The sequence below is a fragment of the Rhipicephalus microplus genome, chromosome X (genome assembly GCF_043290135.1).
Source record: "Rhipicephalus microplus isolate Deutch F79 chromosome X, USDA_Rmic, whole genome shotgun sequence".
NCBI classification, from domain to species: Eukaryota; Metazoa; Arthropoda; class Arachnida; order Ixodida; family Ixodidae; genus Rhipicephalus; species Rhipicephalus microplus.
Genome location: NC_134710.1, coordinates 433,635,167 through 433,659,952, shown reverse-complemented (window position 1 = coordinate 433,659,952; position 24,786 = coordinate 433,635,167). Strand labels below are relative to the sequence as shown.

The 24,786-nt window shown below is 48.6% G+C and overlaps 25 non-coding genes across 25 annotated transcripts; all 25 read right to left on the bottom strand.

Moving 5' to 3' along the window:
* Nucleotides 1-829: 829 nt before the first annotated feature.
* On the bottom strand, nt 830-911 carry TRNAS-UGA (transfer RNA serine (anticodon UGA)). Its single transcript has one exon. It is a non-coding gene; the product is annotated as a tRNA-Ser (tRNA).
* A 3,082-nt stretch (nt 912-3,993) lies between these two features.
* On the bottom strand, nt 3,994-4,075 carry TRNAS-UGA (transfer RNA serine (anticodon UGA)). Its single transcript has one exon. It is a non-coding gene; the product is annotated as a tRNA-Ser (tRNA).
* A 543-nt stretch (nt 4,076-4,618) lies between these two features.
* Nucleotides 4,619-4,700, bottom strand: TRNAS-UGA (transfer RNA serine (anticodon UGA)). Its single transcript has one exon. It is a non-coding gene; the product is annotated as a tRNA-Ser (tRNA).
* Nucleotides 4,701-4,930: 230 nt separating this feature from the next.
* On the bottom strand, nt 4,931-5,012 carry TRNAS-UGA (transfer RNA serine (anticodon UGA)). The gene has a single exon. It is a non-coding gene; the product is annotated as a tRNA-Ser (tRNA).
* Nucleotides 5,013-5,865: 853 nt separating this feature from the next.
* Nucleotides 5,866-5,947, bottom strand: TRNAS-UGA (transfer RNA serine (anticodon UGA)). The gene has a single exon. It is a non-coding gene; the product is annotated as a tRNA-Ser (tRNA).
* A 541-nt stretch (nt 5,948-6,488) lies between these two features.
* TRNAS-UGA (transfer RNA serine (anticodon UGA)) lies at nt 6,489-6,570 on the bottom strand. Its single transcript has one exon. It is a non-coding gene; the product is annotated as a tRNA-Ser (tRNA).
* Nucleotides 6,571-6,800: 230 nt separating this feature from the next.
* On the bottom strand, nt 6,801-6,882 carry TRNAS-UGA (transfer RNA serine (anticodon UGA)). Its single transcript has one exon. It is a non-coding gene; the product is annotated as a tRNA-Ser (tRNA).
* A 230-nt stretch (nt 6,883-7,112) lies between these two features.
* TRNAS-UGA (transfer RNA serine (anticodon UGA)) lies at nt 7,113-7,194 on the bottom strand. Its single transcript has one exon. It is a non-coding gene; the product is annotated as a tRNA-Ser (tRNA).
* Nucleotides 7,195-8,047: 853 nt separating this feature from the next.
* Nucleotides 8,048-8,129, bottom strand: TRNAS-UGA (transfer RNA serine (anticodon UGA)). The gene has a single exon. It is a non-coding gene; the product is annotated as a tRNA-Ser (tRNA).
* An 853-nt stretch (nt 8,130-8,982) lies between these two features.
* TRNAS-UGA (transfer RNA serine (anticodon UGA)) lies at nt 8,983-9,064 on the bottom strand. The gene has a single exon. It is a non-coding gene; the product is annotated as a tRNA-Ser (tRNA).
* Nucleotides 9,065-9,451: 387 nt separating this feature from the next.
* On the bottom strand, nt 9,452-9,533 carry TRNAS-UGA (transfer RNA serine (anticodon UGA)). The gene has a single exon. It is a non-coding gene; the product is annotated as a tRNA-Ser (tRNA).
* A 1,317-nt stretch (nt 9,534-10,850) lies between these two features.
* On the bottom strand, nt 10,851-10,932 carry TRNAS-UGA (transfer RNA serine (anticodon UGA)). Its single transcript has one exon. It is a non-coding gene; the product is annotated as a tRNA-Ser (tRNA).
* Nucleotides 10,933-12,866: 1,934 nt separating this feature from the next.
* On the bottom strand, nt 12,867-12,948 carry TRNAS-UGA (transfer RNA serine (anticodon UGA)). Its single transcript has one exon. It is a non-coding gene; the product is annotated as a tRNA-Ser (tRNA).
* A 230-nt stretch (nt 12,949-13,178) lies between these two features.
* Nucleotides 13,179-13,260, bottom strand: TRNAS-UGA (transfer RNA serine (anticodon UGA)). The gene has a single exon. It is a non-coding gene; the product is annotated as a tRNA-Ser (tRNA).
* A 1,473-nt stretch (nt 13,261-14,733) lies between these two features.
* Nucleotides 14,734-14,815, bottom strand: TRNAS-UGA (transfer RNA serine (anticodon UGA)). Its single transcript has one exon. It is a non-coding gene; the product is annotated as a tRNA-Ser (tRNA).
* Nucleotides 14,816-15,045: 230 nt separating this feature from the next.
* On the bottom strand, nt 15,046-15,127 carry TRNAS-UGA (transfer RNA serine (anticodon UGA)). The gene has a single exon. It is a non-coding gene; the product is annotated as a tRNA-Ser (tRNA).
* Nucleotides 15,128-16,290: 1,163 nt separating this feature from the next.
* On the bottom strand, nt 16,291-16,372 carry TRNAS-UGA (transfer RNA serine (anticodon UGA)). Its single transcript has one exon. It is a non-coding gene; the product is annotated as a tRNA-Ser (tRNA).
* A 540-nt stretch (nt 16,373-16,912) lies between these two features.
* Nucleotides 16,913-16,994, bottom strand: TRNAS-UGA (transfer RNA serine (anticodon UGA)). Its single transcript has one exon. It is a non-coding gene; the product is annotated as a tRNA-Ser (tRNA).
* Nucleotides 16,995-17,224: 230 nt separating this feature from the next.
* Nucleotides 17,225-17,306, bottom strand: TRNAS-UGA (transfer RNA serine (anticodon UGA)). The gene has a single exon. It is a non-coding gene; the product is annotated as a tRNA-Ser (tRNA).
* A 695-nt stretch (nt 17,307-18,001) lies between these two features.
* TRNAS-UGA (transfer RNA serine (anticodon UGA)) lies at nt 18,002-18,083 on the bottom strand. Its single transcript has one exon. It is a non-coding gene; the product is annotated as a tRNA-Ser (tRNA).
* Nucleotides 18,084-18,469: 386 nt separating this feature from the next.
* On the bottom strand, nt 18,470-18,551 carry TRNAS-UGA (transfer RNA serine (anticodon UGA)). The gene has a single exon. It is a non-coding gene; the product is annotated as a tRNA-Ser (tRNA).
* A 542-nt stretch (nt 18,552-19,093) lies between these two features.
* Nucleotides 19,094-19,175, bottom strand: TRNAS-UGA (transfer RNA serine (anticodon UGA)). Its single transcript has one exon. It is a non-coding gene; the product is annotated as a tRNA-Ser (tRNA).
* Nucleotides 19,176-20,647: 1,472 nt separating this feature from the next.
* Nucleotides 20,648-20,729, bottom strand: TRNAS-UGA (transfer RNA serine (anticodon UGA)). The gene has a single exon. It is a non-coding gene; the product is annotated as a tRNA-Ser (tRNA).
* Nucleotides 20,730-20,957: 228 nt separating this feature from the next.
* On the bottom strand, nt 20,958-21,042 carry TRNAS-UGA (transfer RNA serine (anticodon UGA)). The gene has a single exon. It is a non-coding gene; the product is annotated as a tRNA-Ser (tRNA).
* Nucleotides 21,043-21,269: 227 nt separating this feature from the next.
* Nucleotides 21,270-21,351, bottom strand: TRNAS-UGA (transfer RNA serine (anticodon UGA)). Its single transcript has one exon. It is a non-coding gene; the product is annotated as a tRNA-Ser (tRNA).
* Between the last annotated feature and the right edge of the window lie 3,435 nt (nt 21,352-24,786).

The following is a 24,786-nucleotide window of genomic DNA, read 5'->3' as shown; positions in this document are numbered from 1 at the left end:
TCACTCAGAACATAGTCGACTACGTCCCGAAGTGAAAAAGAAAACGCTGAATTGCAGTCGGCTGGGTTTGAACCTGTGCGGGAAGAACCCAAGGGTTTTCAAGACCATCGCCTTAACCACTCGGCCATTACTGCGGCGACGGCGTCTACTCTTATTTTACTTCGAAGATATTTAACTATGTGGAGAAAAGAAAAAGAAAACGCGGAAACACAGTCAGTAGAGTTGGAACTTGCGCTGCAAGACCCCAATGGTTTTCAAGACATGAGCCTTAACCTCTCTGCCACGACTGCGGCGACGGCGTCCACTCTTATTTCACTCTAAACATAGTCGACTATGTCGAGAAGAAAAAAATAAAACGCGGAAACGCCGTCGGCAGCGTTAGGACCTGCGCGGGAAGAACCCAGTTGTTTTTGAAGACCATCGCCTTTCCCACTCCGCCACGACTGCGGCGACGGCTTCTGCTCTTATTTCACTCAGAACATAGTCGACTATGCCGAGAATAGAAAAAGAAACCGCGGAAACACAGTCGGCAGGGTTCGAACGTGCGCGGAAAGAACCAACAGGTTTCCAAGACCATCGGTTCAACCACTCGGCCATGACTGTGGCGACGGCGTCTACTCTTATTTCACTCAGAACATAGTCGACTATGTCGAGAAGAGAAAATGAAAACGCAGATAAGCAGTCGGCTGGGTTTGAACCTGCGCGGGAAGAACGGAATGGTTTTTAAGACTATCGCCTTAACCACTCAGCCACGACTTCGGCGACAGCGTCTACTCTTATTTTTTTCTGAGCATATTTAACTATGTCGACAAGAAAAAAAACGCGGAAGCGCAGTCGGCAGGGTTGGAACTTGCGCAGGAAGACCCCAATGGTTTTCAAGACCATCGCCTTAACCACTCCGCCACGACTGCGGCGACGCCGTTCACTCTTATTTCACTCTGAACATAGTCAACTATGTCGAGAAGAGAAAAAGAAATCGCGGAAACGCAGTCAGAAGGATTGAACCTGCGCGAGAAGAACGCAATGGTTTTCAAGACCATCGCCTTAACCACTCCGCCACGACTGCGGCGACGGCTTCTGCTCTTATTTCACTCAGAACATAGTCGACTACACTGTAATCAAAAGTTAGCCGAGATGAGAGTTTCTCCAGCACATAAGCCCACAAAACTCCCCTGCCTCAATTATTTACTCCCTGGTAGGGAGTGAACTCGGCACATGTCATCGTAAAACGCCCCCTCCTTAATCACAGAGTTTATGAACGACATGACCTTATTAAACTCCCCAGGGAGTTTCAGGTCACGTGGTTACAAACTCCCTATGGGAGCTTTAAAAACCCTCTTTGGGCGTGACGTGCGTGTGTGTGTATGTGTGCGTGTGCGTGTGTTTGTGTGTGTGTATGTGTGTGTACGGGCATATGTTTGCACGTCTGTGTGAAACACATGTGCTTTGTGTGGCTAACCGTGTAAGCATCTGTCAACAGGCAACGATATTATAAGTGCACCGAAGAATAGCAACGACTGGTTGGTATTTTGCTGGGAACATTTCAATATATTTCGCACCGTTAAACCACGCTGCACATCGGTCTGATTCCTCAACGAAACGTCGTGAATGCCGCGCTTCAAAGGGCCGAGTAACAAAAAACTTCGAAGAATAAATTAGTGGTAGCAAAAGTAAGCTGTTACGATCGTCAGCGGCTGCTCCAGGAGTTTTACCATCAGAAACTTCAAAGTGGTCTGAAGTAGGCTTCGCTCGACTACGGCAGGCTGGTCGGCAACCGGTCTGAGAGTTGCGCCGGCGACGCGCTCGCCCCGTCTCCGCCGATAGTGGCTTCTCAGAGTGTCACAGGTATTTCATCGCGGATGTAATATCTAAGTGGTAAGAAGGCCTCGCTATGCCGTCGGTATCAAGCCGGCATCGTATCGAACTCGCACTGCGCGCCGGCAACCGCGGCAAGCGCTACGAGCTAGCACCGACCACCGGCTATGCAAAGAATGTGTTTCACAAAAAAAATGAAGGCTTCTGGGATGTATAACAGTCTTCTGCGCCTTGCGACCACAGCTGTCAATGACTAACTACAAGGCGAGCGCCGAACGAGGCGGAGTACGATCGTCAGCGATTGCACCGTAAAACTTCGAAGCGGTTCGAAGTAGGCTTCGCTCGACTACGGCAGGCTGGCCGGCAACCAGTCTGAGAGTTGCGCCGGCGACGCGCTCGCCCCGTCTCTGCCGATAGTAGCTTCTCGGAGTGTCACCGGTATTTCACCGGCTGAAACATCTAAGCGGTAGGAAGGCCTCGCTATGTCGTCGGTATCGAGCCGGCATCCTATCGAGCTCGCACTGCGCACCGGCCGCCGTGGCGAGCTCTGCGAGCTATACATGCAATCCATGCGAGCAACGGGAAAAGCGACTGCGAACCGTCTCATTCGTTTAAGTCTATCGCTCCGTAGCTTAAACTGCGTGGATAGCGGACACCTATTTGTGTGCATGGAAAAAACGAGACGTAAACTGCACATCAGCAAGCATTTTGTGATCGCCAGCTCTCATTCATCGAATCACCGTGCCGTACTCGTGAGTGAGGCCTAGTCGTCGAATGCGGTAGCGGCGGTCTACCTCGGTTCATCGCTGGAGCTGCTAAATGTGCCTCGTTAATGTGGTCGTTCAAGGCCGCGCGCACTTTGTGTATGATTCCGTGCATTTTACGGGTCCACAAACAGTACTGCTAATGCAAATTCAGCCCGTACGACAGAGCGTCAACTGATGAAACTTTTTCGCTATAGTAAAAAAATAATGAATATTAGGCAGGCTTAGGATAAAAGGCATGTGTGTGGAAGTGCTTACATCAGACCACCGCAAGTTCATACTTACGCCGTGCGTATTTATTGCCTAAATTATAGCGAAAAAAGGCTTTCACCAGGGCTACATGGGAGGTAAAAATGTGGTGCATATATATACCCGGTGACTATATAGTAGGTGTGTACTGCGTGTGGCAAGCTGTGGTGAGTGCGAGTGTTGTGTTATAACGTGAACGTTGTGATAATGTTTGTGTACTGTAATCATTGTTGTGCTCATTAAATGTTATCTAATTAAAGTTACGCTTGCGCATGGTACGGCTGCTTACGTAATTTTTTTCTTTGTCGATGCAAAAAATTTACTCCCATACTGACCTGAAAAAGTTCCCCTATGGATGTAAATAAAAACACCCCTGGCACCATGCAAAAACCTCCTACTGATGGGGAGTAAAGTTTTTACTCCCTCCGGACTGTTTTTTAAAACTCCCATCTGGGCGTGCGCTAGAGGACAAGGTCATTTACTCCCATCTCGGCTTATTTCTGTTTACAGTGTATGCCGAGAATAGAAAAAGAAACCGCGGAAACGTTGTCGGCAGGGTTCGAACCTGTGCGGGAAGAACCAAATGGTTGTCAAGACCATCGCCTCAACCACTCGGCCACGACTGCAGCGACGGCGTTCACTCTTATTTCACTCAGAACATAGTCAACTACGTCGAGAAGACAAAAAGAAAACGCGGAAACGCAGTCAGAAGGATTGCACCTGCGCGAGAAGAACGCAATACTTTTCAAGACCATCGCCTTAACCACTCCACCACGACTGCGGCGACCGTTTCTACTCTTAATTCACTCAGAACATATTTACCTACGTCGAGAAGAGAAAAATAAAAAGCGGAACAGCAGTCGGCAGGATTGGAACTCGCGCGGGAAGACCCCAATGGTTTTCAAGACCATAGCCTTAAACTCGGCCACGACTGCGGCGACGGCTTCTACTCTTGTTTCACTCTGAACATAGTCGACTATGTCGAGAAGAGAAAAACAATACGCGGAAACACAGTCGGCAGGGTTCGAATCTGTGCGGGAAGAACCCAATGGTTTTCAAGATCATCAGTTTAACCACTCTTCCTTGACTGTGGCGAAGGCGTCTACTCTTATTTCACTCAGAACATAGTGGACAACGTCCCGAAGTGAAAAAGAAAACGCTGAATTGCAGTCGGCTGGGTTTGAACCTGTGCGGGAAGAACCCAAGGGTTTTCAAGACTATCGCCTTAACCACTCGGCCACGACTGCGGCGACGGCGTCTACTCTTATTTTTTTCTGAGCATATTTAACTATGTCTACAAGAAAAAAAGAAAACGCGGAAACGCAGTCGGTAGAGTTGGAACTTGCGCTGGAAGACCCCAATGGTTTTCAAGACATTAGCCTTAACCTCTCCGCCATGACTGCGGCGACGGCGTCTACTCTCATTTCATTTCGAAGATATTTAACTATGTCTACAAGAAAAAAAGAAAACGCGGAAACGCAGTCGGTAGAGTTGGAACTTGCGCTGGAAGACCCCAATGGTTTTCAAGACATGAGCCTTAACCTCTCCGCCACGACTGCGGCGACGGCGTCCACTCTTATTTCACTCTAAACATAGTCGACTATGTCGAGAAGAAAAAAATAAAACGCGGAAACGCCGTCGGCAGGGTTAGGACCTGCGCGGGAAGAACCCAGTGGTTTTTGAAGACCATCGCCTTTCCCACTCCGCCACGACTGCGGCGACGGCTTCTGCTCTTATTTCACTCAGAACATAGTCGACTATGCCGAGAATAGAAAAAGAAACCGCGGAAACGTAGTCGGCAGGGTTCGAACCTGTGCGGGAAGAACCCAATGGTTGTCAAGACCATCGCCTTAACCACTCGGCCACGACTGCGGCGCCGGCGTCTACTCTCATTTCACTTCGAAGATATTTAACTATGTGGAGAAAAGAAAAAGAAAACGCGGAAACACAGTCGGTAGAGTTGGAACTTGCGCTGCAAGACCCCAATGGTTTTCAAGACCATCGCCTTAACCACTCGGCCACGACTGCAGCGACGGCGTCTACTCTTATTTCACTCAAAACATATTTGCCTATGTGGAGAAGAGAAAAAGAAAACGCGGAAACGCAGTCGGCGGGGTTTGAACCTGCGCGGGAAGACCCCATTGGTTTTCAAGACCATCGCATTTACCACTCCGCCACGACTGCGGCGACGGCTTCTACTCTTATTTCACTCAGAACATAGTCGACTACGTCGCGAAGTGAAAAAGAAAACGCGGAAATGCAGTCGGCTGGCTTTGAACCTGTGCGGGAAGAACCCAAGGGTTTTCAAGACTATCGCCTTAACCACTCGGCCACGACTGCGGTGACGGCGTCTACTCTTATTTCACTTCGAAGATATTTAACTATGTGGAGAAAAGAAAAAGAAAACGCGGAAACGCAGTTGGTAGAGTTGGAACTTGCGCGGGAAGGCCCCAATGGTTTTCAAGACATTAGCCTTAACCTCTCCGCCATGACTACGGCGACGGCGTCCACTCTTATTTCACTCTGAACATAGTCGACTATGTCGAGAAGAGAAAAATAAAACGCGGAAACGCCGTCGGCAGGGTATGGACCTGCGCGTGAAGAACCGAGTGGTTTTGAAGCCCATCGCCTTAACCACTCGGCCACGACTGCGACGATGGTGTCTACTTTTATTTCACTCAAAACATATTTGACTATGTGGAAAAGACAAAAAGAAAACGCGGAAACGCAGTCGACGGGGTTCGAACCTGCGCGGGAAGACCCCAATGGTTTTCAAGACCGTCACCTTAACCACTCAGCCATTACTGCGGCGACGGCATGTACGCCTATTTCACTCTGAACATAGTCGACTATGTCGGGAAGAGAAAAAGAATACGCGGAAACACAGTCAGCAGGGTTTAAACCTGCGCGGAAAGAACCAAATGGTTTCAAGACCATCGGTTTAAACACTCGGCCATCACTGTGGCGACGGCGTCTACTCTTATTTCACTCAGAACATAGTCGACTATGTCGAGAAGAGAAAAAGAAAACGCAGATAAGCAGTCGGCTAGGTTTGAACCTGCGCGGGAAGAACCCAATGGTTTTCAAGACTATCGCCTTAACCACTCGGCCACGACTGCGGCGACGGCGTCTACTCTTATTTTTTTCTGAGCACATTTAACTATGTCTACAAGAAAAAAAGAAAACGCGGAAACGCAGTCGGTAGAGTTGGAACTTGCGCTGGAAGACCCCAATGGTTTTCAAGACATTAGCCTTAACCTCTCCGCCATGACTGCGGCGACGGCGTCTACTCTCATTTCATTTCGAAGATATTTAACTATGTGGAGAAAAGAAAAAGAAAACGCGGAAACACAGTCGGTAGAGTTGGAACTTCCGCTGCAAGACCCCAATGGTTTTCAAGACATGAGCCTTAACCTCTCCGCCACGACTGCGGCGACGGCGTCCACTCTTATTTCACTCTGAACATGGTCGACTATGTCGAGAAGAAAAAATAAAACGCGGAAATGCCGTCAGCAGGGTTTGGACCTGCGCGGGAAGAACCCAGTGGTTTTTAAGCCCATCGCCTTAACCACTCGTCCACGACTGCGGTGGCGGCGTCTACTCTTATTTAACTCAAAACATATTTGACTATGTGGAGAAGAGAAAAAGAAAACGCGGAAACGCAGTCGGCTGGGTTCGAACCTGCGCGGAAAGACCCCAATGGTTTTCAAGACCATCGCCTTAACCACTCGGCAATAACTGCGGCGACGGCTTCTACTCTTATTTCACTCTGAACATAGTCGACTATGTCGAGAAGAGAAAAAGAATACGCGGAAACACAGTCGGCAGGGTTCGAATCTGTGCGGGAAGAACCCAATGGTTTTCAAGATCATCAGTTTAACCACTCTGCCTTGACTGTGGCGAAGGCGTCTACTCTTATTTAACTCAGAACATAGTGGACTACGTCCCGAAGTGAAAAAGAAAACGCTGAATTGCAGTCGGCTGGGTTTGAACCTGTGCGGGAAGAACCCAAGGGTTTTCAAGACTATCGCCTTAACCACTCGGCCACGACTGCGGCGACGGTGTCTACTCTCATTTCACTTCGAAGATATTTAACTATGTGGAGAAAAGAAAAAGAAAACGCGGAAACACAGTCAGTAGAGTTGGAACTTGCGCTGCAAGACCCCAATGGTTTTCAAGACATGAGCCTTAACCTCTCCGCCACGACTGCGGCGACGGCGTCTACTCTTATTTCACTCAAAACATATTTGCCTATGTGGAGAAGAGAAAAAGAAAACGCGGAAACGCAGTCGGCGGGGTTTGAACCTGCGCGGGAAGACCCCATTGGTTTTCAAGACCATCGCAATTACCACTCCGCCACGACTGCGGCGACGGCTTCTACTCTTATTTCACTCAGAACATAGTCGACTACGTCGCGAAGTGAAAAAGAAAACGCGGAAATGCAGTCGGCTGGCTTTGAACCTGTGCGGGAAGAACCCAAGGGTTTTCAAGACTATCGCCTTAACCACTCGGCCACGACTGCGGTGACGGCGTCTACTCTTATTTCACTTCGAAGATATTTAACTATGTGGAGAAAAGAAAAAGAAAACGCGGAAACGCAGTTGGTAGAGTTGGAACTTGCGCGGGAAGGCCCCAATGGTTTTCAAGACATTAGCCTTAACCTCTCCGCCATGACTACGGCGACGGCGTCCACTCTTATTTCACTCTGAACATAGTCGACTATGTCGAGAAGAGAAAAATAAAACGCGGAAACGCCGTCGGCAGGGTATGGACCTGCGCGTGAAGAACCGAGTGGTTTTGAAGCCCATCGCCTTAACCACTCGGCCACGACTGCGACGATGGTGTCTACTTTTATTTCACTCAAAACATATTTGACTATGTGGAAAAGACAAAAAAAAAACGCGGAAACGCAGTCGACGGGGTTCGAACCTGCGCGGGAAGACCCCAATGGTTTTCAAGACCGTCACCTTAACCACTCAGCCATTACTGCGGCGACGGCATGTACGCCTATTTCACTCTGAACATAGTCGACTATGTCGGGAAGAGAAAAAGAATACGCGGAAACACAGTCAGCAGGGTTTAAACCTGCGCGGAAAGAACCAAATGGTTTCAAGACCATCGGTTTAAACACTCGGCCATCACTGTGGCGACGGCGTCTACTCTTATTTCACTCAGAACATAGTCGACTATGTCGAGAAGAGAAAAAGAAAACGCAGATAAGCAGTCGGCTAGGTTTGAACCTGCGCGGGAAGAACCCAATGGTTTTCAAGACTATCGCCTTAACCACTCGGCCACGACTGCGGCGACGGCGTCTACTCTTATTTTTTTCTGAGCATATTTAACTATGTCTACAAGAAAAAAAGAAAACGCGGAAACGCAGTCGGTAGAGTTGGAACTTGCGCTGGAAGACCCCAATGGTTTTCAAGACATTAGCCTTAACCTCTCCGCCATGACTGCGGCGACGGCGTCTACTCTCATTTCATTTCGAAGATATTTAACTATGTGGAGAAAAGAAAAAGAAAACGCGGAAACACAGTCGGTAGAGTTGGAACTTCCGCTGCAAGACCCCAATGGTTTTCAAGACATGAGCCTTAACCTCTCCTCCACGACTGCGGCGACGGCGTCCACTCTTATTTCACTCTGAACATGGTCGACTATGTCGAGAAGAAAAAATAAAACGCGGAAATGCCGTCAGCAGGGTTTGGACCTGCGCGGGAAGAACCCAGTGGTTTTTAAGCCCATCGCCTTAACCACTCGTCCGCGACTGCGGTGGCGGCGTCTACTCTTATTTAACTCAAAACATATTTGACTATGTGGAGAAGAGAAAAAGAAAACGCGGAAACGCAGTCGGCTGGGTTTGAACCTGCGCGGAAAGACCCCAATGGTTTTCAAGACCATCGCCTTAACCACTCGGCAATAACTGCGGCGACGGCTTCTACTCTTATTTCACTCAGAACATAGTCGACTATGTCGAGAAGAGAAAAAGAATACGCGGAAACACAGTCGGCAGGGTTCGAATCTGTGCGGGAAGAACCCAATGGTTTTCAAGATCATCAGTTTAACCACTCTGCCTTGACTGTGGCGAAGGCGTCTACTCTTATTTAACTCAGAACATAGTGGACTACGTCCCGAAGTGAAAAAGAAAACGCTGAATTGCAGTCGGCTGGGTTTGAACCTGTGCGGGAAGAACCCAAGGGTTTTCAAGACTATCGCCTTAACCACTCGGCCACGACTGCGGCGACGGTGTCTACTCTCATTTCACTTCGAAGATATTCAACTATGTGGAGAAAAGAAAAAGAAAACGCGGAAACACAGTCAGTAGAGTTGGAACTTGCGCTGCAAGACCCCAATGGTTTTCAAGACATGAGCCTTAACCTCTCCGCCACGACTGCGGCGACGGCGTCCACTCTTATTTCACTCTAAACATAGTCGACTATGTCGAGAAGAAAAAAATAAAACGCGGAAACGCCGTCGGCAGGGTTAGGACCTGCGCGGGAAGAACCCAGTGGTTTTTGAAGACCATCGCCTTTCCCACTCCGCCACGACTGCGGCGACGGCTTCTGCTCTTATTTCACTCAGAACATAGTCGACTATGCCGAGAATAGAAAAAGAAACCGCGGAAACGTAGTCGGCAGGGTTCGAACCTGTGCGGGAAGAACCCAATGGTTGTCAAGACCATCGCCTTAACCACTCGGCCACGACTGCGGCGCCGGCGTCTACTCTCATTTCACTTCGAAGATATTTAACTATGTGGAGAAAAGAAAAAGAAAACGCGGAAACACAGTCGGTAGAGTTGGAACTTGCGCTGCAAGACCCCAATGGTTTTCAAGACCATCGCCTTAACCACTCGGCCACGACTGCAGCGACGGCGTCTACTCTTATTTCACTCAAAACATATTTGCCTATGTGGAGAAGAGAAAAAGAAAACGCGGAAACGCAGTCGGCGGGGTTTGAACCTGCGCGGGAAGACCCCATTGGTTTTCAAGACCATCGCATTTACCACTCCGCCACGAATGCGGCGACGGCTTCTACTCTTATTTCACTCAGAACATAGTCGACTACGTCGCGAAGTGAAAAAGAAAACGCGGAAATGCAGTCGGCTGGCTTTGAACCTGTGCGGGAAGAACCCAAGGGTTTTCAAGACTATCGCCTTAACCACTCGGCCACGACTGCGGTGACGGCGTCTACTCTTATTTCACTTCGAAGATATTTAACTATGTGGAGAAAAGAAAAAGAAAACGCGGAAACGCAGTTGGTAGAGTTGGAACTTGCGCTGGAAGACCCCAATGGTTTTCAAGACATTAGCCTTAACCTCTCCGCCATGACTGCGGCGACGGCGTCCACTCTTATTTCACTCTGAACATAGTCGACTATGTCGAGAAGAGAAAAATAAAACGCGGAAACGCCGTCGGCAGGGTTTGGACCTGCGCGGGAAGAACCCAGTGGTTTTCCAGCCCATCGCCTCAACCACTCGGCCGCGACTGCGGCGACGGTGTCTACTTTTATTTCACTCAAAACATATTTGACTATGTGGAAAAGAGAAAAAAAACGCGGAAACGCAGTCGGCTGGGTTCGAACCTGCGCGGGAAGACCCCAATGGTTTTCAAGACCGTCACCTTAACCACTCGGCCATTACTGCGGCGACGGCTTGTACGCCTATTTTACTCTGAACATAGTCGACTATGTCGAGAAGAGAAAAAGATTACGCGGAAACACAGTCGGCAGGGTTTGAACCTGCGCGAAAAGAACCAACAGGTTTCCAAGACCATCGGTTCAACCACTCGGCCATGACTGTGGCGACGGCGTCTACTCTTATTTAACTCAGAACATAGTCGACTATGTTGAGAAGAGAAAATGAAAACGCAGATAAGCAGTCGGCTAGGTTTGAACCTGCGCGGAAAAAACCCAATGTTTTCAAGACTATCGCCTTAACCACTCGGCCATGACTGCGGCGACGGCGTCTACTCTTATTTTTTTTCTGAGCATATTTAATTATGTCGACTTGAAAAAAAAACGCGGAAGCGCAGTCGGCAGGGTTGGAACTTGCGCAGGAAGACCCCAATGGTTTTCAAGACCATCGCCTTAACCACTCCGCCACGACTGCGGCGACGCCGTTCACTCTTATTTCACTCTGAACATAGTCAACTATGTCGAGAAGAGAAAAAGTAAACGCGGAAACGCAGTCAGAAGAATTGAACCTGCGCGAGAAGAACGCAATGGTTTTCAAGACCATCGCCTTAACCACTCCGCCACGACTGCGGCGACGGCTTCTGCTCTTATTTCACTCAGAACATAGTCGACTATGCCGAGAATAGAAAAAGAAACCGCGGAAACGTTGCCGGCAGGGTTCGAACCTGCGCGAGAAGAACGCAATAGTTTTCAAGACCATCCCCTTAACCACTCCACCACGACTGCGGCGACCGTTTCTACTCTTATTTCACTCAGAACATATTTACCTACGTCGAGAACAGAAAAATAAAACGCGAAACAGCAGTCGGCATCATTGGAACTCGCGCGGGAAGACCCCAATGGTTTTCAAGACCATAGCCTTAAACTCGGCCACGACTGCGGCGACGACGTCCACTCTTATTTCACTCAGAACATAGTCGACTATGTCGAGAACAGAAAAAGAAAACGCGGAAACACAGTCGGCTGGGTTTCAACCTGCGCTGGAAGACCCCAATGGTTTTCAAGACAGCCTTAACCTCTCCGCCACGACTGCGGCGACGGTGTTCACTCTTATTTCACTCTGAACATAGTCGACTATGTCGAAAAGAGAAAAAGAAAACGTGGAAATGCAGTCGGCTGGGTTTGAACCTGTGCGGGAAGAACCCAAGGGTTTTCAAGACTATCGCCTTAACCACTCGGCCAAGACTGCGGCGACGGCGTCTACTCTCATTTCACTTCGAAGATATTTAACTATGTGGAGAAAACAAAAAGAAAACGCGGAAACGCAGTCGGTAGAGTTAGAACTTGCGCTGGAAGGCCGCAATGATTTTCAAGACATTAGCCTTAACCTCTCCGCCACGACTACGGCGACGGCGTCCACTCTTATTTCACTCTGATCATAGTCGACTATGTCGAGAAGAGAAAAATAAAACGCGGAAACGCCGTCGGCAGGGTTTGGACCTGCGCGGGAAGAACGCAGTGGTTTTGAAGCCCATCGCCTCAACCACTCGGCCACGACTGCGGCGACGGTGTCTACTTTTATTTCACTCAAAACATATTTGACTATGTGGAAAAGACAAAAAGAAAACGCGGAAACGCAGTCCGCTGGGTTCGAACCTGCGCGGGAAGACCCCAATGGTTTTCAAGACCGTCACCTTAACCACTCAGCCATTACTGCGGCGACGGCATGTACGCCGATTTCACTCTGAACATAGTCGACTATGTCGGGAAGAGAAAAAGAATACGCGGAAGCACAGTCAGCAGGGTTTAAACCTGCGCGGAAAGAACCAAATGGTTTCCAAGACCATCGATTTAAACACTCGGCCATCACTGTGGCGACGGCGTCTACTCTTATTTCACTCAGAACATAGTCGACTACGCCGAGAAAAGAAAAAGAAAACGCAGATAAGCAGTCGGCTAGGTTTGAACCTGCGCGGGAAAAACCCAATGGTTTTCAAGACTATCGCCTGAACCACTCGACCATGACTGCGGCGACGGCGTCTACTCTTATTTTTTTTCTGAGCATATTTAACTATGTCGACATGAAAAAAAAACGCGGAAGCGCAGTCGGCAGGGTTGGAACTTGCGCAGGAAGACCCCAATGGTTTTCAAGACCATCGCCTTAACCACTTCGCCACGACTGCGGCGACGCCGTTCACTCTTATTTCACTCTGAACATAGTCAACTATGTCGAGAAGAGAAAAAGTAAACGCGGAAACGCAGTCAGAAGAATTGAACCTGCGCGAGAAGAACGCAATGGTTTTCAAGACCATCGCCTTAACCACTCCGCCACGACTGCGGCGACGGCTTCTGCTCTTATTTCACTCAAAACATATTTGACTATGTGGAGAAGAAAAAAAAACGCGGAAACGCAGTCGGCTGGGTTCGAACCTGCGCGGGAAGACCCCAATGGTTTTCAAGACCATCGCCTTAACCACTCGGCAATAACTGCGGCGACGGCTTCTACTCTTATTTCATTCAGAACATAGTCGACTATGCCGAGAATAGAAAAAGAAACCGCGGAAACATAGTCGGCAGGGTTCGAACCTGTGCGGGAAGAACCCAATGGTTTTCACGACCATCAGTTTAACCACTCTGCCATGACTGTGGCGAAGGCGTCTACTCTTATTTCACTCAGAACATAGTCGACTATGTCGAGAAGAGAAAAAGAAAACGCATATAAGCAGTCGGCTGGGTTTGAACCTGCGCGGGAAGAACCCAATGTTTTTCAAGACTATCGCCTTAACCACTCGGCCACGACTGCGGCGACGGCGTCTACTCTTATTTTTTCTGAGCATATTTAACTATGTCGACAAGAGAAAAAGAAAACGCGGAAGCGCAGTCGGCAGGGTTGGAACTTGCGCAGGAAGACCCCAATGGTTTTCAAGACCATCGCCTTAACCACTCCGCCAAGACTGCGGCGACGGCGTTTACTCTTATTTCACTCTGAACATAGTCAACTATGTCGAAAAGAGAAAAAGAAAACGTGGAAATGCAGTCGGCTGGGTTTGAACCTGTGCGGGAAGAACCCAAGGGTTTTCAAGACTATCGCCTTAACCACTCGGCCAAGACTGCGGCGACGGCGTCTACTCTCATTTCACTTCGAAGATATTTAACTATGTGGAGAAAACAAAAAGAAAACGCGGAAACGCAGTCGGTAGAGTTAGAACTTGCGCTGGAAGGCCGCAATGATTTTCAAGACATTACCCTTAACCTCTCCGCCACGACTACGGCGACGGCGTCCACTCTTATTTCACTCTGATCATAGTCGACTATGTCGAGAAGAGAAAAATAAAACGCGGAAACGCCGTCGGCAGGGTTTGGACCTGCGCGGGAAGAACGCAGTGGTTTTGAAGCCCATCGCCTCAACCACTCGGCCACGACTGCGGCGACGGTGTCTACTTTTATTTCACTCAAAACATATTTGACTATGTGGAAAAGACAAAAAGAAAACGCGGAAACGCAGTCCGCTGGGTTCGAACCTGCGCGGGAAGACCCCAATGGTTTTCAAGACCGTCACCTTAACCACTCAGTATTACTGCGGCGACGGCATGTACGCCTATTTCACTCTGAACATAGTCGACTATGTCGGGAAGAGAAAAAGAATACGCGGAAGCACAGTCAGCAGGGTTTAAACCTGCGCGGAAAGAACCAAATGGTTTCCAAGACCATCGATTTAAACACTCGGCCATCACTGTGGCGACGGCGTCTACTCTTATTTCACTCAGAAGATAGTCGACTACGCCGAGAAGAGAAAAAGAAAACGCAGATAAGCAGTCGGCAGGGTTGCACCTTGCGCAGGTGGACCCCAATGGTTTCCAAGACCACCGCCTTAACCCCTCCGCCACGACTGCGGCGACGGCGTCTACTCTCATTTCACTTCGAAGATATTTAACTATGTGGAGAAAACAAAAAGAAAACGCGGAAACGCAGTCGGTAGAGTTGGAACTTGCGCTGAAAGGCCCCAATGGTTTTCAAGACATTAGACTTAACCTTTCCGCCACGACTACGGCGACGGCGTCCACTCCTATTTCACTCTGAACATAGTCGACTATGTCGAGAAGAGAAAAATAAAACGCGGAAACGCCGTCGGCAGGGTATGGACCTGCGCGGGAAGAACCCAGTGGTGTTGAAGCCCATCGCCTTAACGACTCGTCCATGACTGCGGTGGCGGCGTCTACTCTTATTTCACTCAAAACATATTTGACTATGTGGAGAAGAAAAAAAAACGCGGAAACGCAGTCGGCTGGGTTCGAACCTGCGCGGGAAGACCCCAATGGTTTTCAAGACCATCGCCTTAACCACTCGGCAATAACTGCGGCGACGGCTTCTACTCTTATTTCATTCAGAACATAGTCGACTATGCCGAGAATAGAAAAAGAAACCGCGGAAACATAGTCGGCAGGGTTCGAACCTGTGCGGGAAGAACCCAATGGTTTTCACGACCATCAGTTTAACCACTCTGCCATGACTGTGGCGAAGGCGTCTACTCTTATTTCACTCAGAACATAGTCGACTATGTCGAGAAGAGAAAAAGAAAACGCATATAAGCAGTCGGCTGGGTTTGAACCTGCGCGGGAAGAACCCAATGTTTTTCAAGACTATCGCCTTAACCACTCGGCCACGACTGCGGCGACGGCGTCTACTCTTATTTTTTCTGAGCATATTTAACTATGTCGACAAGAGAAAAAGAAAACGCGGAAGCGCAGTCGGAAGGGTTGTAACTTGCGCAGGAAGACCCCAATGGTTGTCAAGACCATCGCCTTAACCACTCCGCCACGACTGCGGCGACGGCGTTCACTCTTATTTCACTCTGAACATAGTCAACTGTGTCGAGAAGAGAAAAAGAAAACGCGGAAACGCAGTCAGAAGGATTGCACCTGCGCGAGAAGAACGCAATGGTTTTCAAGACCATCGCCTTAACCACTCCGCCACGACTTTGGCGACGGTTTCTACTCTTATTTCACTCAGAACATAGTCGAGTACGTCGAGAATTGAAAAAGAGAACGCTGAATTGCCGTCGGCTGCGTTTGAACCTGTGCGGGAAGAACCCAATGGTTTTCAAGACTGTCGCCTTAACCACTCGGCTACCACTGCGGCGATGGCGTCTACTCTTATTTCACTCTGAACATATTTAACTATGTCGAGAAGAAAAAAGAAAACACGGAAGCACAGTCGGCAGGGTGGGAAATTGCGCGGGAAGACCCCAATTGTTTTCAAGACCACAGCCTTAACCTCTTGGCCATGACTGCGGCGATGACGTCCACTCTTATTTCACTCTGAACATAGTCGACTATGTCGAGAACAGAAAAAGAAAACGCGGAAACGCAGTCGGTAGAGTTAGAACTTGCGCTGGAAGGCCGCAATGGTTTTCAAGACATTAGCCTTAACCTCTCCGCCACGACTACGGCGACGGCGTCCACTCTTATTTCACTCTCATCATAGTCGACTATGTCGAGAAGAGAAAAAGAAAACGCGGAAACGCAGTCGGCTGGGTTCGAACCTGCGCGGGAAGACCCCAATGGTTTTCAAGACCGTCACCTTAACCACTCAGCCATTACTGCGGCGACGGCATGTACGCCTATTTCACTCTGAACATAGTCGACTATGTCGGGAAGAGAAAAAGAATACGCGGAAGCACAGTCAGCAGGGTTTAAACCTGCGCGGAAAGAACCAAATGGTTTCCAAGACCATCGATCTAAACACTCGGCCATCACTGTGGCGACGGCGTCTACTATTATTTCACTCAGAACATAGTCGACTACGCCGAGAAGAGAAAAAGAAAACGCAAATAAGCAGTCGGCTAGGTTTGAACCTGCGCGGGAAAAACCCAATGGTTTTCAAGACTATCGCCTTAACCACTCGGCCACGACTGCGGCGACGGCGTCTACTCTTATTTTTTTTCTGAGCATATTCAGCTATGTCTACAAGAAAAAAAGAAAACGCGAAAGCGCAGTCGGCAGGGTTGCACCTTGCGCAGGTGGACCCCAATGGTTTCCAAGACCACCGCCTTAACCCCTCCGCCACGACTGCGGCGACGGCGTCTACTCTCATTTCAATTCGAAGATATTTAACTATGTGGAGAAAACAAAAAGAAAACGCGGAAACGCAGTCGGTAGAGTTGGAACTTGCGCTGGAAGGCCCCAATGGTTTTCAAGACATTAGACTTAACCTTTCCGCCACGACTACGGCGACGGCGTCCACTCCTATTTCACTCTGAACATCGTCGACTATGTCGAGAAGAGAAAAATAAAACGCGGAAACGCCGTCGGCAGGGTATGGACCTGCGCGGAAAGAACCCAGTGGTTTTGAAGCCCATCGCCTTAACCACTCGTCCATGACTGCGGTGGCGGCGTCTACTTTTATTTCACTCAAAACACATTTGACTATGTGGAGAAGAAAAAAAAACGCGGAAACGCAGTCGGCTGGGTTCGAACCTGCGCGGGAAGACCCCAATGGTTTTCAAGACCATCGCCTTAACCACTCGGCAATAACTGCGGCGACGGCTTCTACTCTTATTTCATTCAGAACATAGTCGACTATGCCGAGAATAGAAAAAGAAACCGCGGAAACATAGTCGGCAGGGTTCGAACCTGTGCGGGAAGAACCCAATGGTTTTCAAAACCATCAGTTTAACCACTGTGCCATGACTGTGGCGAAGGCGTCTACTCTTATTTCACTCAGAACATAGTCGACTATGTCGAGAAGAGAAAAAGAAAACGCATATAAGCAGTCGGCTGGGTTTGAACCTGCGCGGGAAGAACCCAATGTTTTTCAAGACTATCGCCTTAACCACTCGGCCACGACTGCGGCGACGGCGTCTACTCTTATTTTTTCTGAGCATATTTAACTATGTCGACAAGAGAAAAACGAAACGCGGAAGCGCAGTCGGAAGGGTTGTAACTTGCGCAGGAAGACCCCAATGGTTTTCAAGACCATCGCCTTAACCACTCCGCCACGACAGCGGCGACGGCGTTCACTCTTATTTCACTCTGAACATAGTCAACTGTGTCGAGAAGAGAAAAAGAAAACGCGGAAACGCAGTCAGAAGGATTGCACCTGCGCGAGAAGAACGCAATGGTTTTCAAGACCATCGCCTTAACCACTCCGCCACGACTTTGGCGACGGTTTCTACTTTTATTTCACTCAGAACATAGTCGAGTACGTCGAGAATTGAAAAAGAAAACGGTGAAATGCAGTCGGCTGCGTTTGAACCTGTGCGGGAAGAACCCAATGGTTTTCAAGACTGTCACCTTAACCACTCGGCTACCACTGCGGCGATGGCGTTTACTCTTATTTCACTCTGAACATATTTAACTATGTCGAGAAGAAAAAAGAAAGCGCGGAAGCACAGTCGGCAGGGTGGGAAATTGCGCGGGAAGACCCCAATTGTTTTCAAGACCACAGCCTTAACCTCTTGGCCATGACTGCGGCGATGACGTCCACTCTTATTTCACTCTGAACATAGTCGACTATGTCGAGAACAGAAAAAGAAAACGCGGAAACGCAGTCGGCAGGGTTTGAACCTGCGCGGGAAAAACCCAAGGGTTTTCAAGACTATCGCCTTAACCACTCGGCCACGACTGCGGCGACGGCGTCTACTCTCATTTCACTTCGAAGATATTTAACTATGTGGAGAAAACAAAAAGAAAACGCGGAAACGCAGTCGGTAGAGTTAGAACTTGCGCTGGAAGGCCGCAATGGTTTTCAAGACATTAGCCTTAACCTCTCCGCCACGACTACGGCGACGGCGTCCACTCTTATTTCACTCTGATCATAGTCGACTATGTCGAGAAGAGAAAAATAAAACGCGGAAACGCCGTCGGCAGGGTTTGGACCTGCGCGGGAAGAACCCAGTGGTTTTGAAGCCCATCGCCTTAACCACTCGGCCACGACTGCGGCGACGGTGTCTACTTTTATTTCACTCAAAACATATTTGACTATGTGGAAAAGACAAAAAGAAAACGCGGAAACGCAGTCGGCTAGGTTTGAACCTGCGCGGGAAGAACCCAATGGTTTTCAAGACTATCGCCTTAACCACTCGGCCACGACTGCGGCGACGGCGTCTACTCTTATTTTTTTCTGAGCATATTTAACTATGTCTACAAGAAAAAAAGAAAACGCGGAAACGCAGTCGCTAGAGTTGGAACTTGCGCTGGAACACCCCAATGGTTTTCAAGACATTAGCCTTAACCTCTCCGCCATGACTGCGGCGACGGCGTCTACTCTCATTTCATTTCGAAGATATTTAACTATGTGGAGAAAAGAAAAAGAAAACGCGGAAACACAGTCGGTAGAGTTGGAACTTGCGCTGCAAGACCCCAATAGTTTTCAAGACATGAGCCTTAACCTCTCTGCCACGACTGCGGCGACGGCGTCCACTCTTATTTCACTCTGAACATAGTCGACTATGTCGAGAAGAAAAAAATAAAACGGGGAAATGCCGTCGGCAGGGTTTGGACCTGCGCGGGAAGAACCCAGTGGTTTTTAAGCCCATCGCCTTTACCACTCGTCCACGACTGCGGTGGCGGCGTCTACTCTTATTTAACTCAAAACATATTTGACTATGTGGAGAAGAGAAAAAGAAAACGCGGAAACGCAGTCGGCTGGGTTCGAACCTGCGCGGAAAGACCCCAATGGTTTTCAAGACCATCGCCTTAACCACTCGGCAATAACTGCGGCGACGGCTTCTACTCTTATTTCATTCAGAACATAGTCGACTATGCCGAGAATAGAAAAAGAAACCGCGGAAACATAGTCGGCAAGGTTCGAACCTGTGCGGGAAGAAGCCAATGGTTTTCAAGACCATCAGTTTAACCACTCTGCCATGACTGTGGCGAAGGCGTCTACTCTTATTTCACTCAGAACATAGTCGACTATATCGAGAAGAGAAAAAGAAAACGCATATAAGCAGTCGGCTGGGTTTGAACCTGCGCGGGAAGAACCCGATGTTTTTCAAGACTATCGCCTTAACCACTCGGCCACGACTGCGGCGACGGCGTCTACTCTTATTTTTTCTGAGTATATTTAACTATGTCGAAAAGAGAAAAAGAAAACGCGGAAGCGCAGTCGGAAGAGTTGTAACTTGCGCAGGAAGACCCCAATGGTTTTCAAGACCATCGCCTTAACCACTCCGCCACGACTGCGGCGACGGCGTTCACTCTTATTTCACTCTGAACATAGTCAAATGTGTCGAGAAGAGAAAAAGAAAACGCGGAAACGCAGTCAGAAGGATTGCACCTGCGCGAGAAGAACGCAATGGTTTTCAAGACATCGCCTTAACCACTCCGCCACGACTTTGGCGACGGTTTCTACTCTTATTTCACTCAGAACATAGTCGAGTACGTCGAGAATTGAAAAAGAAAACGCTGAATTGCAGTCGGCTGCGTTTGAACCTGTGCGGGAAGAACCCAATGGTTTTCAAGACTGTCGCCTTAACCACTCCACCACGACTGCGGCGACGGCGTTCACTCTTATTTCACTCTGAACATAGTCAACTGTTTCGACAAGAGAAAAAGAAAACGCGGAAACGCAGTCAAAAGGATTGCACCTGCGCGAGAAGAACGCAATGGTTTTCAAGACCATCGCCTTAATCACTCCGCCACGACTTTGGCGACGGTTTCTACTCTTATTTCACTCAGAACATAGTCGAGTACGTCGAGAAGTAAAAAAGAAAACGCTGAATTGCAGTCGGCTGCATTTGAACCTGTGCGGGAAGAACCCAATGGTTTTCAAGACTGTCGCCTTAACCACTCGGCTACGACTGCGGCGATGGCGTGTACCCTTATTTCACTCTGAACATATTTAACTATGTCGAGAAGAAAAAAGAAAACGCGGAAGCACAGTCGGCAGGGTGGGAAATTGCGCGGGAAGACCCCAATGGTTTTCAAGACCATCACCTTAACCACTCGGCCACGACTGCGGCGACGGTGACGTCTGCTATTTCACTCTGAACATAGTCGACAATTTCGAGAAGAGAAAAAAAAACGCGGAAACGCAGTCGGCTGGTTTTGATTCTGCACGGGAAGACCCAATTGGTTTTCAAGACCATCGCATTTACCAGTCCGCCACGACTGCGGCGACGGCTTCTACTCTTATTTGAATCAGAACATAGTCGACTATGCCAAGAATAGAAAAAGAAACCGCGAAAACGTAGTCGGCAGGGTTCGAACCTGTGCGGGAAGAACCCAATGGTTTTCAAGACCATCGCCTTAACCACTCGGCCACGACTGCGCGACGGCGTCGACTCTTATTTCCCTCTGAACATAGTCGACTATGTCGAGAAGACAAAAAGAAAACGCGCCAACGCAGTCAGAAGGATTGAACCTGCGCGAGAAGAACGCAATAGTTTTCAAGACCATCGCCTTAACCACTCCGCCCCGACTGCGGCGAGGGCACCATCTGCTATTTCACTCTGAACATAGTCGATTATGTCAAGAAAAGAAAAACAAATTGAGAAAACGCCGTCGGCAGGGTTCAAACCTGCGCGTAAGGAACCCAATCGTTTTCAAGACCATCACCTTAACCACTCGGCCACGACTGTGGCGACGGTGACATCTGCTATTTCACTCTGAACATAGTCGACAAAGTCGAGAGGAGAAAAAGAAAACAAGAAAACACAGTCGGCAGGGTTTGAACATGCGTGGGAAGAACCCAATGGTTTTCAAGACCATCGCTTTTCCCACTCCGCCACGACTGCGGCGACGGCTTCTACTCTTATTTCACTCAGAACATAGTCGACTATGCCTAGAATAGAAAAATAAACCGCGGAAACGTTGTCGGCAGGGTTCGAACCTGTGCGGGAAGAACCCAATGGTTTTCAAGACCATCGCCTTAACCACTCGGCCACGACTGCGGCGACTGCGTTAACTCTTATTTCACTCTGAACATAGTCGACTATGTCAAGAACAGAAAATGAAAACGCGGAAACGCATTCGGCAGGGTTTGAACCTGCGCGGGAATAAGCCAAGGGTTTTCAAGCCCATCGCCTTAACCACTCGGCCACGACTACGGCGACGGCGTCTACTCTTATTTCACTCAAAACATATTTGACTATGTGGAGAAGAGAAAAACAAAACGCGGAAACCCAGTCGCTTCGGTTTGAACCTGTGCGGGAAGACCCCCATGGTTTTCAAGACCATCGATTTTACCACTCCGCCACGACTGCGGCGACGGCTTGTACTCTTATTTCACTCAGAACATAGTCGAATATGCCGAGAATAGAAAAAGAAACCGCGGCAACGTAGTCGGCAGGGTTCGAACCTGTGCGGAACGAACCCAATGGTTTTCAGGACCGTCGTCTTAACCACTCGGCCACGACTGCGGCGACAGCGTTCACTCTTATTTCACTCTGAACATAGTCGACTATGTCGAGAAGAGAAAAAGAAAACGCGGAAACGAGGTCGGCAGGGTTCGAACCTACGCGCGAAGAACCCAGTGGCTACCAAGCCCATCGCCTTAACCACTCGGTCACGACTGCGGCGCCGGCGTCTACTCTTATTGCACTCAAAACATATTTGACAATGTGGAGAAGAGAAAAATAAAACGCGGAAACGCAGTCGGTAGGGTTTGAACCTGTGCGGAAAGAACCAAAGGGTTTCCAAGACCATCGGTGTAACCACTCGGCCACGACTGCGGCGACAGCGTTCACTCTTATTTCACTCTGAACATAGTCGACTATGTCGAGAAGAGAAAAAAGAACGCGGAAACGCAGTCGGCCGCGTTTGAACCTGCGCGCGAAGAACCCAGTGGTTTCCAAGCCCATCGCCTTAACCACTCGGCCACGACTGCGACGCCGGCGTCTACTCTTATTGCACTCACAACATATTTGACAATGTGGAGAAGAGAAAAAGAAAACGCGGAAACGCAGTCGGTAGGGTTTGAACCTGTGCGGAAAGAACCAAATGGTTTCCAAGACCATCGGTGTAACCACTCGGCCATGGCTGTGGCGAAGGCGTCTACCCTTATTTCACTCTGAACATAGTCGACTATGTCGAGAAGAGAAAAAGAACACGCGGAAACGCATTCGGCAGGGTTGGAACTTGCGCGGGAAGACCCCAATGGTTTTCAAGACAACAGCCTTAACCTCTCGGCCACGACTGCGGCGACGACTTCTACTCTTATTTCACTCAGAACATAGTCGACTATGCCGAGAATAGAAAAAAAAATCGCGGAAACGTAGTCGGCAGGGTTCGAACCTGTGCGGGAAGAACGCAATGGTTTTCAAGACCATCGCCTTAACCTTTCGACCACGACTGTGGCGACGGCGTCTACTTTTATTTCACTCAAAATATATTTGACTTTGTGGAGAAGAGAAAAAAAAACAGCGGAAATGTAGTCGGCAGGGTTTCAACCTGCGCGGAAAGAACCCAGTGGTTTCCAAGACCATCGCCTTAACCACTCCGCCACGACTGCGGCGACGGTTTCTACTCTTATTTCACTCGGAACATAGTCGACTACGTCGAGAAGTGAAAAAGAAAACGCTGAATTGCAGTCGGCTGGGTTTGAACCTGTGCGGGAAGAACCCAATGGTTTTCAAGACTATCACCTTAACCTCTCGGCCATTACTGCGGCGACGGCGTCCACTCTCATTTCACTTTGAACATAGTTGACTATGTCGAGAAGAGAAAAAGAAAACACGTAAACGCAGTCGGCAGAGTTTGAACCTGCGCGGGAAGAACCCAGCAGTTTTCAAGCCAATGGCATTAACCACTCGGCCATTACTGCGGCGACGGCGTCTACGCTTATTTCACTATGAACATAGTCGACTATGTCGAGAAGAGAAAAGAAAACGCGGAAACGCAGTCAGAAGGATTCAACCTGCGCGAGAAGAACGCAATGGTTTTCAAGACCATTGCCTTAACCACTCCGCCACGACTGCGGCGATGGCTTCTTCTCTTATTTCGCTCAGAACATAGTCGGCTGTGTCGAGAAGAGAAAAAGAAAACGCGGAAACGCAGTCGGCATGGTTCGAAACTGTGCGGGAAGACCCCGATGGTATACAAAACAATCCCTTAACCACTCGGCCCCGACTTCAGCGACGGCATCGACTCTTATTTCACTCTGAACATAGTCGACTATGTTGAGGAGAAAAAAAAGAAAACGCGTAAACGCAGTCAGAAGGATTGAACCTGTGCGAGAAGAACACAGTGGTTTTCAAGACCATCGCCTTAACCACTCCGTCACGACTGCGGCGACGGCGTCTACTCTTATTTCACTCTGAACATAGTCGACTATGTCGTGAAGAGAAAAAGATAACGCAGAAACGCAGTCGGCAGGGTTCGAACCTGCTTGGAAAGAACCCAGTGGTTTTCAAGACCATCGCCTTAACCACTTGGCCACGACTTTTTTTTTAACTTGTTCATAGCGATACAGACATTAGACAGCACAGATAGTATCGGCCCCAGCCAAAAATTCAATTCAAAATGTTCAATGTGCGAGTGTATCTTGGTGACAGTTTAAATAGTAATATTTGATCGCAGCCAAGGACAGGTAACCACTCTCGTGGTTCAGTAAGGGATTTGTACACTTCTCTAATGAACTGAATATTTTTAAGTATTGACTGGCAGGCCCTATATTTAAACTTAGATTTTGAAAAGCTATTCGTGTTTTCCACACACTGTGCATGCAAAGTAACATCACCATGTCGTAGGGCACACCTTCTGTATCTTCGAATGGTAAAAACCGGATTCCTAATGGAGTTAATGGAATTCCTTTTTGAATGTCATTTGCAGAATGTCCCTAAGGAAGACAGAGTCTGAGCAATCCAGGAAAATATGATGTAGTGTTTCTGCTTTTTGCAGGTAAAGCAGTGTAGCATGAAGAAAAACGTTTTTGTGGTAGCTCTCACTGGCAATCATTCAACCCTCTTTAAAACAATCTTTTCGTTCCCCCAATACATATATAACTCGGTATCTTGGAACCTGGCACATAACATCAAGCAAATATCTGTAAAATTGAGTTTTTAAAGAAATCAAGTATTCTAGCGAAAAACGCGCTCTTAGGAACCATTAAGCTCTTGTTATTTCAAACCAAAACCCTTTTATGGACACGTTTGGTGCAGCGCGTGACGTAACATTATAATCTGTAATTGCGTCACCCAACCTTATCTGCACAACGCATCGCAAAAAATCATTAGTTTTATCTCACAGAAACATAAATCGGGCAAATATTAGCTTCAAAAAGAAATTCTGAAGTCCAAGGCCACCTCTCTTCACTGAATGAAGTAAATTCGAGCGGCTTTTACGCTTCCACGATGACCCCCACACAAAAACAGCAAAAATTATGTGCA